This window comes from Trifolium pratense, linkage group LG2 (assembly GCF_020283565.1).
Source record: "Trifolium pratense cultivar HEN17-A07 linkage group LG2, ARS_RC_1.1, whole genome shotgun sequence".
Lineage (NCBI taxonomy): Eukaryota > Viridiplantae > Streptophyta > Magnoliopsida > Fabales > Fabaceae > Trifolium > Trifolium pratense.
Genome location: NC_060060.1, coordinates 43,054,048 through 43,067,881, shown reverse-complemented (window position 1 = coordinate 43,067,881; position 13,834 = coordinate 43,054,048). Strand labels below are relative to the sequence as shown.

At 31.4% G+C, this 13,834-nt stretch overlaps 2 long non-coding RNA genes across 2 annotated transcripts; one reads left to right on the top strand and one right to left on the bottom strand.

The window, feature by feature from the left end:
* Positions 1–3,284: 3,284 nt before the first annotated feature.
* LOC123908389 lies at positions 3,285–4,113 on the bottom strand. The gene is made up of 2 exons (XR_006809619.1): positions 3,758–4,113; positions 3,285–3,493 (listed from the first exon to the last, which is right to left on the bottom strand). It is a non-coding gene; the product is annotated as an uncharacterized LOC123908389 (long non-coding RNA).
* A 6,053-nt stretch (positions 4,114–10,166) lies between these two features.
* LOC123908390 lies at positions 10,167–11,254 on the top strand. The gene is made up of 2 exons (XR_006809620.1): positions 10,167–10,838; positions 10,996–11,254. It is a non-coding gene; the product is annotated as an uncharacterized LOC123908390 (long non-coding RNA).
* The last annotated feature ends 2,580 nt before the right edge of the window (positions 11,255–13,834 follow it).

Here is a 13,834-nt window from a genome sequence, read left to right as displayed (position 1 = left end):
CATACGATGAAAACCAACTAATTAATATTAATAATTAATTATATATACGATGAAAACTAGACCCTTACCCGTGCGATGCACGGGTGTGATGCAATTATTTTTATTTTACAATTGCATAAAACTGAAACATTACATATTATCAAAATAATAATAATAATAAAATAGAGAATCCGAAATTCAAAATATTTATTTTCTAAGGAGAAGTGGTGTGGCATTGTAAGTGAGTGGTTAAATGAAGAAATATTATTGGTTTAAGGATTATGGTTTACTTTACATGAGTAACAGAATGACTATCTAAAATTTATATATACAGGAGTAATATGATATATCTCCGCACAACATATAAATCTATTTCAAAACACACAAAGGATTGGATGAAAAGATATGTGACAAAATCTAAGTCACACAATTGGCATATAAATAGTGACAGAATTATAGAAAAACTCAAATAAAACAAATAAAATTAAAGGGTACATACCTTTTAAAAATATTCCAAAGGGACATATGTGAAGAGCATCAACCTCACAGTTCAGTTCGTTTGAGTAAGAGATGATGACCCAAAGTCTAAAATCAAAAATTATAAAAATAAGTATATCAATAAAAAAAATGAATAAATAAAAAAGTAAAGGAAAAGAAAGTAAAACAACTATTACATAATTCAATTAAAAATAAAGTATATATTATTTAATTTGTATCATAATAGAATATAAATACACATATACAGTAACAATTAACTAAACCTATAAATGATGTGCAACACAAAAGTTGAATGTATGATCTGCAAGAAACAAAAAATGTCAAATTCTCTTAATTATATTTGTTATGCAAAAAGTTAATTTTTGCAAAAAATAAAATAACTACAACAAATCATAGTTTTAGAAAATAACATAAGTATTTATACCTGATGCACAAAAGATGAAGAGGCATGATAATGGAAAGAGAAATTGCACATTATAAGATATGAAAAAATCTATTCTCACATTCAACCGGAAAAACAAATGGTAATCTTATTAAGCACATGATTGAGCACCAGGGGATGAAAATATTTGTTTATAACATTCGTAATGGTTAGTTAGGAAAATATGAATAGGATACAAATTAAAACAGTTGTAAGCTATATATTAAAATATTGGTAGAAGAGTTCAAGGGATGAAAATTGAATTGTGACTTAAGAGATGAAAAATATATTACCGAGAGTTACAAAGTTAATTAGTGTGTATTTTTGTATTCTCCTTATTATAATATAGTAAGCAAAAATTATTATATTCACCAAAAAAAGTAAAGGCTAAGTAAAAGCTTGAGTGAGTGTATATTAAAAAGGTATAAGTATCTAAATGTAGAATATGAAAAGTATAGAGATGACAATAATAATTATAATAATAACTAATAATTATAATAATAATAATAATAATAATAATAATAATAATAATAATAATAATAATAATAATAATAATAATATAGATGATGTGGCTAAATGAAACAATTTGATTGGTCTAAGTGGATTAGGGTTAGGAGAACTATTTAGGAATTATATATATAGATTATATATACGATGAAAACCGTGCTTTTTAAAGGGAGGGAGTCTCATGTAATTTGATTGTATTTATTGACCTTGTGCCATTTTATGATTAATATTTTTGGCCTTTTTACAAAAAAAAAAAAAAATTAAAAAAAATTTAGGATCATAGAACCTTTGTGTTATTTGCTCTGTTTGATAATCGGTGCACATGACAATCAATTCTGTACCATACCTTGTTTGATATATTAAGCATGGGACAAAATAATACAAAATTTACTGTAATGCCCTTTTTAATGTAAAATATACAAAATTCACACTCTTAAGTTGTTCATCTTCTCCAACAATTGAATTTCTTAAACATGTTTTAGATCCACTTCTTCCTTCTCCCAAAAACTAATTACTTGATCCCAAAATTGGAAGCTTGTTCATGGGTTTGTATTTCTTGTTTCTTCTCTTCTTATTCTTCTTAATTTATAGAAATCAGATTTATTAATAACAATGAACAAAAGGGAAGGCAACATAGGTTGGAATCCTTCTATTGGTTCTATTAAACCAAACACCCAAGTCTTTCTTTTGTTATTTTCAATTAATGAAATCCTTCTATTTTATTCAACAATTCAACAAATGACAAAAGGGATATGGAATTGAAATCAATTTCAAAAGGGACACAGAGATGAAATAAGAAATGGAAAATTGAAATAATTAAGAAAAGCTTGAAGCCACTATGCCACTACGCCACCGTCGGCCATGGTTGACGTTGGTGGTGGGCGGTTGGATGATTTGCAACACTACTTGAGTAAAAAAAGTGAACGAACAGGTTTGCAAAATAAGCTAAGGAAGAGCAAGAAAACCTAGGGATAAAAATGTATTTTTCTTTTATTTATCTGCTGGACAAAAAGTTGTCCACCACTTTAGTGGGTAACAAAAACGTGGGTAGTTGTCCTGTCCTTAGTATATTTTTTTGTGCTGTCATTTTTTTCTTTTTTAAAACAAATGTTGGACAACTATATTTTTTATTTTGTCACGTCCTTTTGCAAATCAAACGCAACCTATATGTTTTAAGTTTCAAATTAAGTTTCACGTCACTGAATAAAAAAAAAAATTTTAAGTTCCGGGTTGTATAAAAATATATTGAAAGAGACTTTGAAAAAAAAACACTAAATTGCAAGTTGTAAAATATAAAAGACACTCAATAGCGTTTTTGTGATGAAGTGCTACTAAATATAGGATATATGATAAAGCTTTTGAAGCCCAAAAAAGCGCTATAGTAGCATTTTTCTAGTTAATGTTATTAAATAATTAAAATCAAATAAATATTCATTCTACTGCTAATGTATTAATTAGAGAGACCTATTTTTCATGCTAGTCCAAATTTAGTTTTATAATAAAAAATAAAATTTTAGAACTATTAACGAAGAAAAAATTATTTCTTTATTTTGTATGATTTTTTCAAAAGAACTCAAAGGAGTACTCCCTCCGGTCCTTTTTATAAGGAACACTTAGGGCAAAAAATTTGGTCCTTTTTATAAGAAACTTTGACCAATTTTCAAATGTTTTAAATGTTCAATTTCACTTATGCCCTTATTTATTATGAGAGAGAATTTAAAAATAAGTAAGTTAGTTGAATAAAGAGTAATTAAATAAGGGTATACATGGAATAAATTAAAATTTATAAGAGTATTAAATGAAAATAACTATGTTAAATGTGCTTCATTGGTCTGTGTGATTTTTTCAAAATGTTCCTTATAATAAGGACCGGAGGGAGTATTATTTAGTGTCTTATTTCATTTATCGTCACTTTAGAGTACAAAGCTATAGTTTCAAGGTAGGTGTGATTACCAATTGAAAAAATAAAAACAAAATTATTCAATGTTAAATACAATTATTGAAGAGATTATTTGCTTGTAGGAGAATTCAATCTTTCCAGCACGGCATTCACAATAGCTATCAATGAACACAGAAAGTTCATATTGCCTACAGAAAGTTCAAGCAACTGTGAGATTTAACTTTTTTCAAAACAACAAATAACAAAAGAAATAAAATTATAGCTACAACAAAGTTAAGTTGAGAATATGAAATCAAAGTTGCAAGGTGCGTGAATTTGTGTAACAACCAAAATCAAGACAATTTAATTTCATTACCAACATTATCTCTTTTTTTTATTATTGGAATGCATTATCAACATTATATTAGCAAAATAAGGCAAAAATAAAAAAAAAATGATGATTGGTTCCTTACTAGTAGAAGTCATTCTACCCAAGTAATTTAAGACAATAGCCACGACTGCAAATAGCAATGAAGTAGTTGGGTCTCACGACTTCCTCAGAACAATCTTTAGCGGTTTTACATTTGATATTTGTAGTCGTTGGATTCATTTCAATTTCATACGTTGGAGGGCTTCGATAGTAATCCGCCTCTGTAATAAAAAATAGAAAAAAAAATAAAATTATTGCGAGAGCTAACTTAATGGTTTTATCCATTTTTTTCTTCCTTTTTGTATATAACAAAGAGAATACGATTTTATCAATTTATAGTGTACAAAACTCACCCAATGTTAAAACAATTTAATAATTTTTAGCACTTAAGTTTACCAAAATGTCTTGTATTTGCCTCTTTAGAATATTTAATAAATGTCTTTTCGGTATATTAATGTGTTAAATTTGTCCCTTAAACACACTTACCGATCAAGTGATATGAAAATCAAATAATTGTAGAATTTAGGGACTAATACATCATTGAAGTTGTTTTTTTATTATACTTTTTTATATAAAATCATTTGATTGTTGAGACCTAATATCTGAACTATGCAGCCACCTCAGCAAGACAACTTTCTTTTGGAACATCCAATTAAATATATTAATAATATAACTTAAGAATCAAAGTTTAATTATTGTGCAGTGTCAAGTGTTTTAAAAATAAGAGTTTATAATTCACCAAAAAAAAAAAGTTTATATATGCATCCAATAACATGTTACTACATTATTTAATGAATGTGACACGTCATGTATTTTAAAACAAATTACATATTGGTCAATATATTATTGGATATAGGTGCTCTTTTGGCTTGGTGTAGGTGCTCTTTTGGCTTTGGTTGTTGCCGGGTCAACCTAGTGTGGTTCTCTTGATCTTGTCCAACATTTGATGTAAAGAATTTGTTGAGCCGCTAAACAATCTGTGGTTACGTTCATTCCACACAACCCACACACAAGCAAGTCATATGAGTTGCATGAAGGAACGCCGTGCTCGAAAACAACCCGTTGATGTAGTGAACTGAACGAAATGATCTAAAAGGATCTGAGCTGTCACCGATGAAGAGCCGATCCATGAGCTAATAAGAGACCAAAGACCACCAAATGTGCTGCAAGAGAGGAACAAGTGTTGAGCCGACTCAACCTCACCACAACCCGAAACACAAAAATGAGCCGCCGAGGATAAAATACGTCGAGAGACCAGGTTTTCTCTGGCAGGTAACCTGTCCCGCAAAAGTCGCCAAGCATATCTTATGTTTATGGGTTGTGTGGTTTAATAAAAATTTGCAGTTCAAAAAAAAAAAGATACATGTGTGTAAAATAAGTTTACACCGATTATATATATAAATTAAATTCTAAAAATAAGTGCCGACATAAACCTAATGTTTGGCAAGAAAAACTACCACTTAGAAATCATCATGAAAATATACTTAAGTTTTTCTTCAAGTGGTCCATGATGGATCAGTCATAAATAACGTTCGAACTAATATGAATTTCACAAAATCTACCGTTGGATTGAATGTTTATATCATATAGATCGTCCATAAAAAAAAATTAGCAAAATTGAAAATCATTTGATATGTCATTGAGACCCATTAAGATTAACGATTTATGGGTTTTTCTTAAATACCATTAATCTTGATAGCTCTCAATAACATAGTTATGAATGGATTTTTTTATCAGGTTAGTTTGCTTAGTTTTGAAATTTGTTTCCTGTAAGTTTTATTCCTCAAATTCAATGTTATACAATGTTATTCAATGCCTCATTTGAAATTTTTTGTAGTGAGTTTTCAATGTTAGGTCAAAAGTTTCAAGCGAATGCGGAAGGTAATTCCGATGAGCTTGTAGATCCACCAAAGGTGGAGGATAATATCGGCGCTGTCCCACATGGACTTTCAACAGATTCGGAGGTGGTTAAGAGGTGGTCAGGGACGGCCATAAGGGGGGTAAGTAGGGGCTGAGGCCCCCACTCTTGTCGTATTTTTTTTTCATATACTTGTTCTTGATATATATGTACACATAAATTGATATTTGAGAGATGTGTTTAAAGATTAGTAACTACCGTTTGGAGCAAAACATGTACCCACAACATAGTAATCGTAACAATTTATTTTAAAATATTTTGATAATATATATTTTACACTACTAAAGTCCAAATTCAATTAAGTTAGTTTTGATTGTTTGCTACAAGTGAGAGATGATTTTCTGCTATGAAGATTGTGAAAAATAGGTTGAGAAACAAGATAGAAAATGAATTTCAAACTAATTATGTGATTACTTACACCGAGAAAAAAATTGCTAAAAAATTTAATCCAGGTTTGCATAGCTAACCTTCAATTTAAGCATCTATTTTTATATCATTACATTAGATTAGTTAATTAGTTTATTTTTGCTATATTTTTTTTGTTAATTTATGACGAATACCTAAGAAATTCTTATAGTTAATTGCTTTTTTAGTGGTTTATTTTGTATAATTAAACCGTGTTATGTACGGTTATAGATTAAGTTAGATAAAGAAAAGAAAATTCAATCTATTAGAGACAAAGGTAAATAAAATTTGGTGCGTTTGATTTGCTAAAAAATAGGGGACTGGACAGGACAATTTTTGTTGTACTCTGTTTGATTTGAAATTTATTATGGGACTGGACAAATTAGATAGCAAGGGACAGGACAAAAACAAGATTTTTTGTCCCTCACTAAACCACGGGACAACTTTTAGTCCACAGTACAAATATAAAAAATACGAAAATACTCATTTTATTTTCGAATATAAAAATATTATCGTCCTATATCTTTCCGGTACAGGTTTGTCCTGTCCTGTATTATCTTGTTATGTCCTGTACTCAGGGACGGATCTAGAAATCAATGAGACGGGGGGCCGAATGGGCCGTTTTTTTTAATAACAAACAATACATATAAAATAAAATCACTATAGTTTTTTTTAGGCAAAATTACACTACAGATCCTTTATCTTATTTTTTTGTAACACTTTGGTCCTTTATCTTTTTTTTGTAACATTTTGGTCCTTTATCTTTTATTTGTAACACTTTAGTCCGTTATTTTTTTTATTTGTAACACTTTAGTCCCTTTTTATGTAACAATTTGGTCCTTTATCTTTTTTTATTTGTAACACTTTGATCCTTTATTTTTTATAAATAAATAAGATAAGGACCAAAGTGTTACAAAAAAAAAAGATAAAGGACCAAATTGGTACAAAAAAAAGATAAAGGACCAAAATGTTACAAAAAAAATAAGATAAAGGACTTGTAGTGTAATTTTGCCTTTTTTTTACAAACATTGTAGCACCTAAAACAAAATAAAATTTTGTGCTAAAATAAAGGAAAATACTAACATGTTAAAAGTCGGATATGGTAATTTTGACTAAAAAATCGTGTAATCAATTTCTTAATATTACAAAAAAAAAATGCTCTTATCAATACAAAATTTCTATCTTTAAATTCATTATTATTAGCAAAACTCTAAAATAGAATGTATAAAAAGAAGTAGCTAGGAAATAGGATGTGTCATTAACAACCCATAAACATTAAATGATCATCTATTTAAACCACTAGTACACAAAAAGACAACAACTAAAACAGACAACAACTAAAACACTCGCTCTCTCCATTCACTTATAGGATATACATACACATATGCCCAACTTAACAACTTATAGATTATAATATACATATATATATAACATAGTATACATATTTAGGGAGGGGTTGGAGCCCCTGCTCGCCCCCCCTCCGGTCCGTCCCTGCCTGTACTGTTCTGTCCAGTCCTTGTTGTTTTACGAATCAAACACACCCAGTGAACACTAAGTTTAATTAGTGTTCTTATACTTTAATTAGTTGAGAAAGTTAGGATTTATATAACTTGTATAGATTGTTGATTAAAGCTCATTTAATCATTCTTTAGCTTTCATAAAACAGAGACAAATAAGATCTGAGAGAATTTGAGGAGAAAAAGATTGTGAGTTTGTAATTTATGAATGTTGAATTTCATCCATTCCATTGTGCTCCATAAATTTAAACAGAGATTTAGGCAATTGTTAAGCATTGAATTTGAACTCAATTTGGAATATCCAACGAACCACCTGGGCTGGAAATTTATTGATAGATGCAGAACACAAACTATTTTTACAATGTACCATTTGCATTTTCTTTTTAATTATTACTCACAAAACAGGTTCTTGACATCAATTGCATTTTTCATTTTTGTTTTTTATCTTCTTTCTGAAAAATAGTGTTTTTAGTATAAGTAATTATCAAGATTGGATGAGGAAGAATGAAAACTAACGTGTTTTTAGTATAAGTAATTAAAAAGAAGCCGTGGTAGTTGGTCATTGGTGAATCTCAATTTCCATTGTTGAGATAACAGATTCATATTTTGTTTACACATGTCACTCAGATTATTGTCATTGCATGTTATGCTCTATTTTTGCCACCTTCAGTATTTGTTGTGTCATAGGTCATATATGTTGTCCAGTCTCTTGAAATGCCATTTTACATATATCCTTATGCTCAATTCTACAGTTTTTCATTCAAGTTAGGTTAGAGTGACCCATAATTTCTTAATTAAGTATATATTGTTTTTCATATGCTTTATAGGTCATATGCTCAATTGAATAGTGTAAGAAAAGGAAAACCAAGGAAAAAGCATGAAAGAATAGCGGTTAAATTTTGCGACTTCCAGATAGGCCACACTCAAGATTTACGTGGCAAACATTATTAGCCACGGGTAAATCCCCATTTAGCTATGGTCTTGACGTGACTAAACCACAAATTTTTTTGTAGTGAATGGTGATCTACCATAGCATCAGCCTAAGTCTTTATACTTGTTTTTGTATCATCAAACTTCATTTGCATGGATTCTTTGCCTTTGGTTAATCACTTGCATCATCTCCCTCTCTTCTTCCTCTTCCTTGCAATTCTTCATTAGTCTCTCGTTATCTTTTCAAGCTTAATGGTCTTATTGAAGATGTGAAAACACAAGAAGGAGGGGTTGAATTGTGTTTTAAGATAAATTAAAACTTTTTTGAAGTTTTATCTTAAGCAAAGATTATAGCGGATAAAGCAAAGTAAACACAATAAGAGAGATCAGAGGGAGAGAAAAGACACAGCAGATTTATACTAGTTCCTCTCGCAAAACGAGAGTAGTTCAGTCCCTTGATATTTTGCTGTAATTTGGAGATACTTATATGCTATGTGTATGATGGAACATATGCTTGCGGATATGAATTTCTAGTTTGATATGAATTTTCAAATTAAAATTGATTATACAATTAAATGTGAATTATTTATATGAATACATTTAATTTCTAAAAAAAAAAAGGACGAAAAGTAAATATTCTGTCACAGGATTGGAAAAAACAAAAATACGCTGTGGGGACGGAATGTGAATATTCGGTCACTTTTTTGAGACGGAATTAAATCATTATGTCGTAGTATTGGGACGAAACGTAATTTTTCGTGTCAATGAATTTGCAATGCTCTAATTGCGACGAAATAATTTTGTCACAACCTTATAAAGAGAAGAGAAGACAATTTTATTTCATTTCATTACCAACCTTATCTTAGAGTACAATATTAAAGTTGCAAGTGCGTGAAATTAAGAAAAGTAAATTATTGGTTGCTTGTTGGGAGAAGTAATTCTACCCTACATACGGTGTTCTTGTTGGAAATATGGATTGACTACCGATACACAATAACCATTTTCACAATGAGCAACGGCCAAGTCGGCTGATATGATACAAACCGGACAATCTTTAGCGGAGGTACATTTGATAGATGTTTTAGTGTAGATAAAAGGCCTAAGTTCAGTAGGATCAGTACTTGCAACCTCCTCTCTAAAACAAAATAGGAAAACAAATAAAATTATAGTGGGAAACTTAATAGTTTTATCCATATTTCTTTTCTTCCCGTATGTAATGTTAGAATACGATTTTGTTAATTTATATTGTATAAAGCTCATCAAATGTTTTTTTTTTCTTTCTTTTTAACGGAAAAACAATTAAATATTTTTTGTTGCCCAATTTTCTGTACTTGACTCTTTAGAACACTTAGGAGATGTCTTTTCGGTATTCTTAAACAATTTTAAAATATGGGGAGTATTCTTAAATACAGAGCAAAATGTAGGTACTAAAAACATATTTAATCCTATATAAATTAAATTGTCAAGTCAGCGTTCTGTTAGTAGAATACACGAAAGGACCAAACTTGATAATGAAAGATATTATAGGATTTTTTCTTACACAACTTTTAAAATACTCCCTCAGTCCCAAAATATAAGCAAAAGTGGGTCAGCAAAAGTGAATGTATCTGGACTAAATTTTAAACCAAATTCATCAATTTTTGTTGACCTATTTTTGCTTATATTTTGGGAGGGAGGGAGTATAGGAACATTATTAAATATATAAAATACAATTTAGACACTAAAAACATATTTAACCCTATTAATAATAACTATTACAAACCAGAGGTGACATAAACAAAAACTCGATGACAAAACTAATAGTACCTAAAATTTGGCAATGAAAACTGTTAGAGCAATATCGTGACAATATTGCTCCATCCATTCATACTCGTGAGCGACCCTTCTCCTTTGAAGAACTTCGTAGCCACTTGCTTGCTCATGATGAATATATTCATCGTGAATCTCAAGTTGAAAATCAAGTTCCAACTGCAAACCTAGCCCATAAAAACTTCAAACATGATGATCTCCCACGAACACCATCATCTGGTCGTGGTCACTCATCTTTCACTCCACGTGGCTCACACTCTGCTCGAGTTTACGGTCGAGGCAAATCCAAAGGCTCTAACTTTCGTGGCAATAAACCCCTTCAACGTTGCCAATTTTGCTCAACTATTGGGCATATTGCTCTCTGTTGTCCATAGATTCCCCAACCAAGCAACCCCCCAATGGCTCACTATGCTTATGCTAACCCACCAACTCCAATAGGGTACTAGATACTGGAGCCATTCACCATGTTGCAAACAATCTCAACAACATGCATATTTACTCTGAATATGATGGCTCTCAAGAAGTTCAGATCGGTGATGGTACAGGTTTAAAAATCTCTCATATTGGCTCAGCCACACTTCCTACACCAAACTCAACTTTTAATCTCAAAAATATTCTTTGTGTTCCTTATTTCTGTTTCTAAATTTTGTAAATCTAACAATGTTTATGTTGAATTTCATTCCTCTTTTTTTCTGTGTGAAGGATCAGGTGATGGGTGCGGTTTTGATGCACATTCTAAGTAACAGTGATCTATATACCTATAGCCCAACCTTCAACTCTCCCATGGCACTATCCACAACTATGTCCACCATAGATCTTTGGCATGCAAGATTTGGTCATCCATCTCCAAAAATTCTTACACAAATGATGTCTATGTGTGGTCTATCTAGGAATTTTAATAATAAAACCATGCATTGTAATTCTTGTTCTATCAATAAAGGTCACAAACTTCCATTTTCTATATCCTTTATACATACTACTTCTCCTCTTGAACTTATTATTTTTTATGTTTGGGGACCATCCCATATATTGTCAATAAATGGTTACAAATATTATATTGTGTTTGTCGATCATTTCACTAGCTACACATGGATCTTTGTTTTTGTTTTTATTTTTAATTTTTTTAAAAAAAGGGGTTCAAGGGGTCAAGGGTTCGAAACCTACCCACCACCCTTTTTAATTAATTTCAAACGCAGGTTACATGCTTTAAAAGCGTTTTTTTAAAAGCGCTATCATAATGCTTTTCGTTTTGGGCTTTAACAGCGGTTTCTTTACAAAACGCTCTTATAAAGTTCACAAGTTGGAGCTTTTAATAGAGGTTTTCATACAAACGCTATCATAAGGGCTCCGTTTTAAGTTTTAATAGCACTTTCTAAATAAGCGCTATTAAAAGGGCGCTATTAAGAGGGCGCTATTAAAACTCATTTTTGTAGTAGTGTTTAGAGTAGTTTTAGTAGCAATTGAAGACCAAATACAAGCAAATACCTAAAGTTACGAAGTTACTTGTCCAAGAATCAAGAAAAGTAGAAAATTCATAAAAAAGGTCAAAAAAGGATGGAATTGAAGAATCCATCGTACCCACGATGGATGGCCATCGTAGAACGATGAAGCAATACGCACATCGTACCAAAATTGTGATAACTAGAGCTACGAGTTTCGGATCGAGGCCCGTGACTATGCGTTGGAAAAATAAGACAAGGAGCTACAACTTTAGCGTTGGAGCAAAAATCAAATTATGGACGTCATCATGGCTACGATGGGTTACATCGTGGTCACAATGACAAGCAAACATGGCCGAAAACATACAAACCATCGTACCCACGATGATGACGGCAAAAGCACATAGAGAATCCGAGAAAATCTTTCATCGTACTACGATAAGATCCATCGTGGCCACGATGAGGCGAATTTGAACGCCATCGTGGCTACGATGGGTACGATGGGTCGCAGGAAAAAGCCCAAACCCAGCTGAAAAACTATAAATAGAGCTCTCCTCCTTCGAAATTATTCATTCAGAAGTTCAGATAACTATAAGCTCTCTAAGGAGCAAAGGAGGAGGAGGCAAGGAGGGCTCAGGAGCTCTAAAGAGAGGGAGACTCTCCCCCACCATCGGGAGACGAAACTTCCTCTGCAAGGATTCGAGGTTATTTTTATGCATGTTTTCTTTATTGTTCAATATGCTTAATAGTAGCTAAGTCCCTTTAGGTTAGGGCAAGTAGATGACCTCCCGTATGAATGATTGAGAAAATGTAATCTGGTTACTTCTAAGTTTATATATAAATTGCTATTCATTTATTATCTGTCTGTATTTGTATTTATCGTTTTATACACTTTCATATATGAATGGCCATATATATTGTTAGTAACTAGGGTCGAAGTGGATACCGAGACACCTCTAAGGCTTCGAAAACAAAGGGATACTATAACCCACTTACATGAGACCAATAAATTCAGTATTGAGGTGAGGTTAGAGATTAAGAATTACACATAGCTAAATTCTGTACTGATATTAGGGAACCAGTTATGCTAGAGAACTTGTTAAATTAGGAACCTCTAAAAGTAAGGATGCCTATTAAAGGCTAAACTCGTTAAGATAATGACAAGAAATAACGAAGGCTAAACCTAATTTGATTGATTCACCCTAGACAGATTACAATAGAAGTAAGTATAGTTATACTAGGCTTACTTTAATAGAAATTAATCTCCAGATAATACGTCAATAGTGAGCAGATATAGCGCCAATTACCAAGCAGAAATAGGGGAGGAATTCGAAAGCACTTAACCTAGTTTTATCATCTTGAACTCTTTATTTTATCTTTGGTCTTATACTATCTAACTTTGTCTCAAAACCTTTTTCAAACAAACAAAGCAAAACCAAAACTATCCTAATTCCTAACCGAAACTAATAGCTTTGGCACATTCACTGTCAACACTATACAGACCAAGTGTTGAGAATTCGTCTTTAAAATCACACCAATGATAACTTGATGTGTGGAGCAATAGAACAACAACCAAATCACAATTGGAATAAGCAATAATAATAATAACTGATAAAAACGATAAATGAGAAGAAAGAACACGATAATTTGTTTAGCCAGTTCGGTCCAATAATGACATAGTTTGGGGGAGAGAGCAGCCCCTCCGTTCCATTGTATCAAAGAGTAACTTTACAAAGAAATTCCCAATTGGGTTACAAGAATTAATCATAATTCTGTCCAAAACACGAATGTCTTCTCGTGGCCAAAAGACTCAATTTGATATGTGTATCCCAAGGTATACCACAAAGATAGTTCGCCCACCCTAGAGTTGTACCAAGAGAAAAATCTCTTTTTCCTCTCTAAAACCCTAGCCCTTGTGTGGTGGCAAACCCTAATCATTGCCTCTACATCGCCCACTCCCTAATTATTGAAAAATATATGCCAAAAAATTAGTAAGAAATCTGTTTTAAAATAAAACAAATCCAAGTCAGAATGTCCTCCGAAAAAAGATATTTTTCCCAAAAAAATCTCCAAAACAGCAAAGATGCAAAAAAATTCAACAA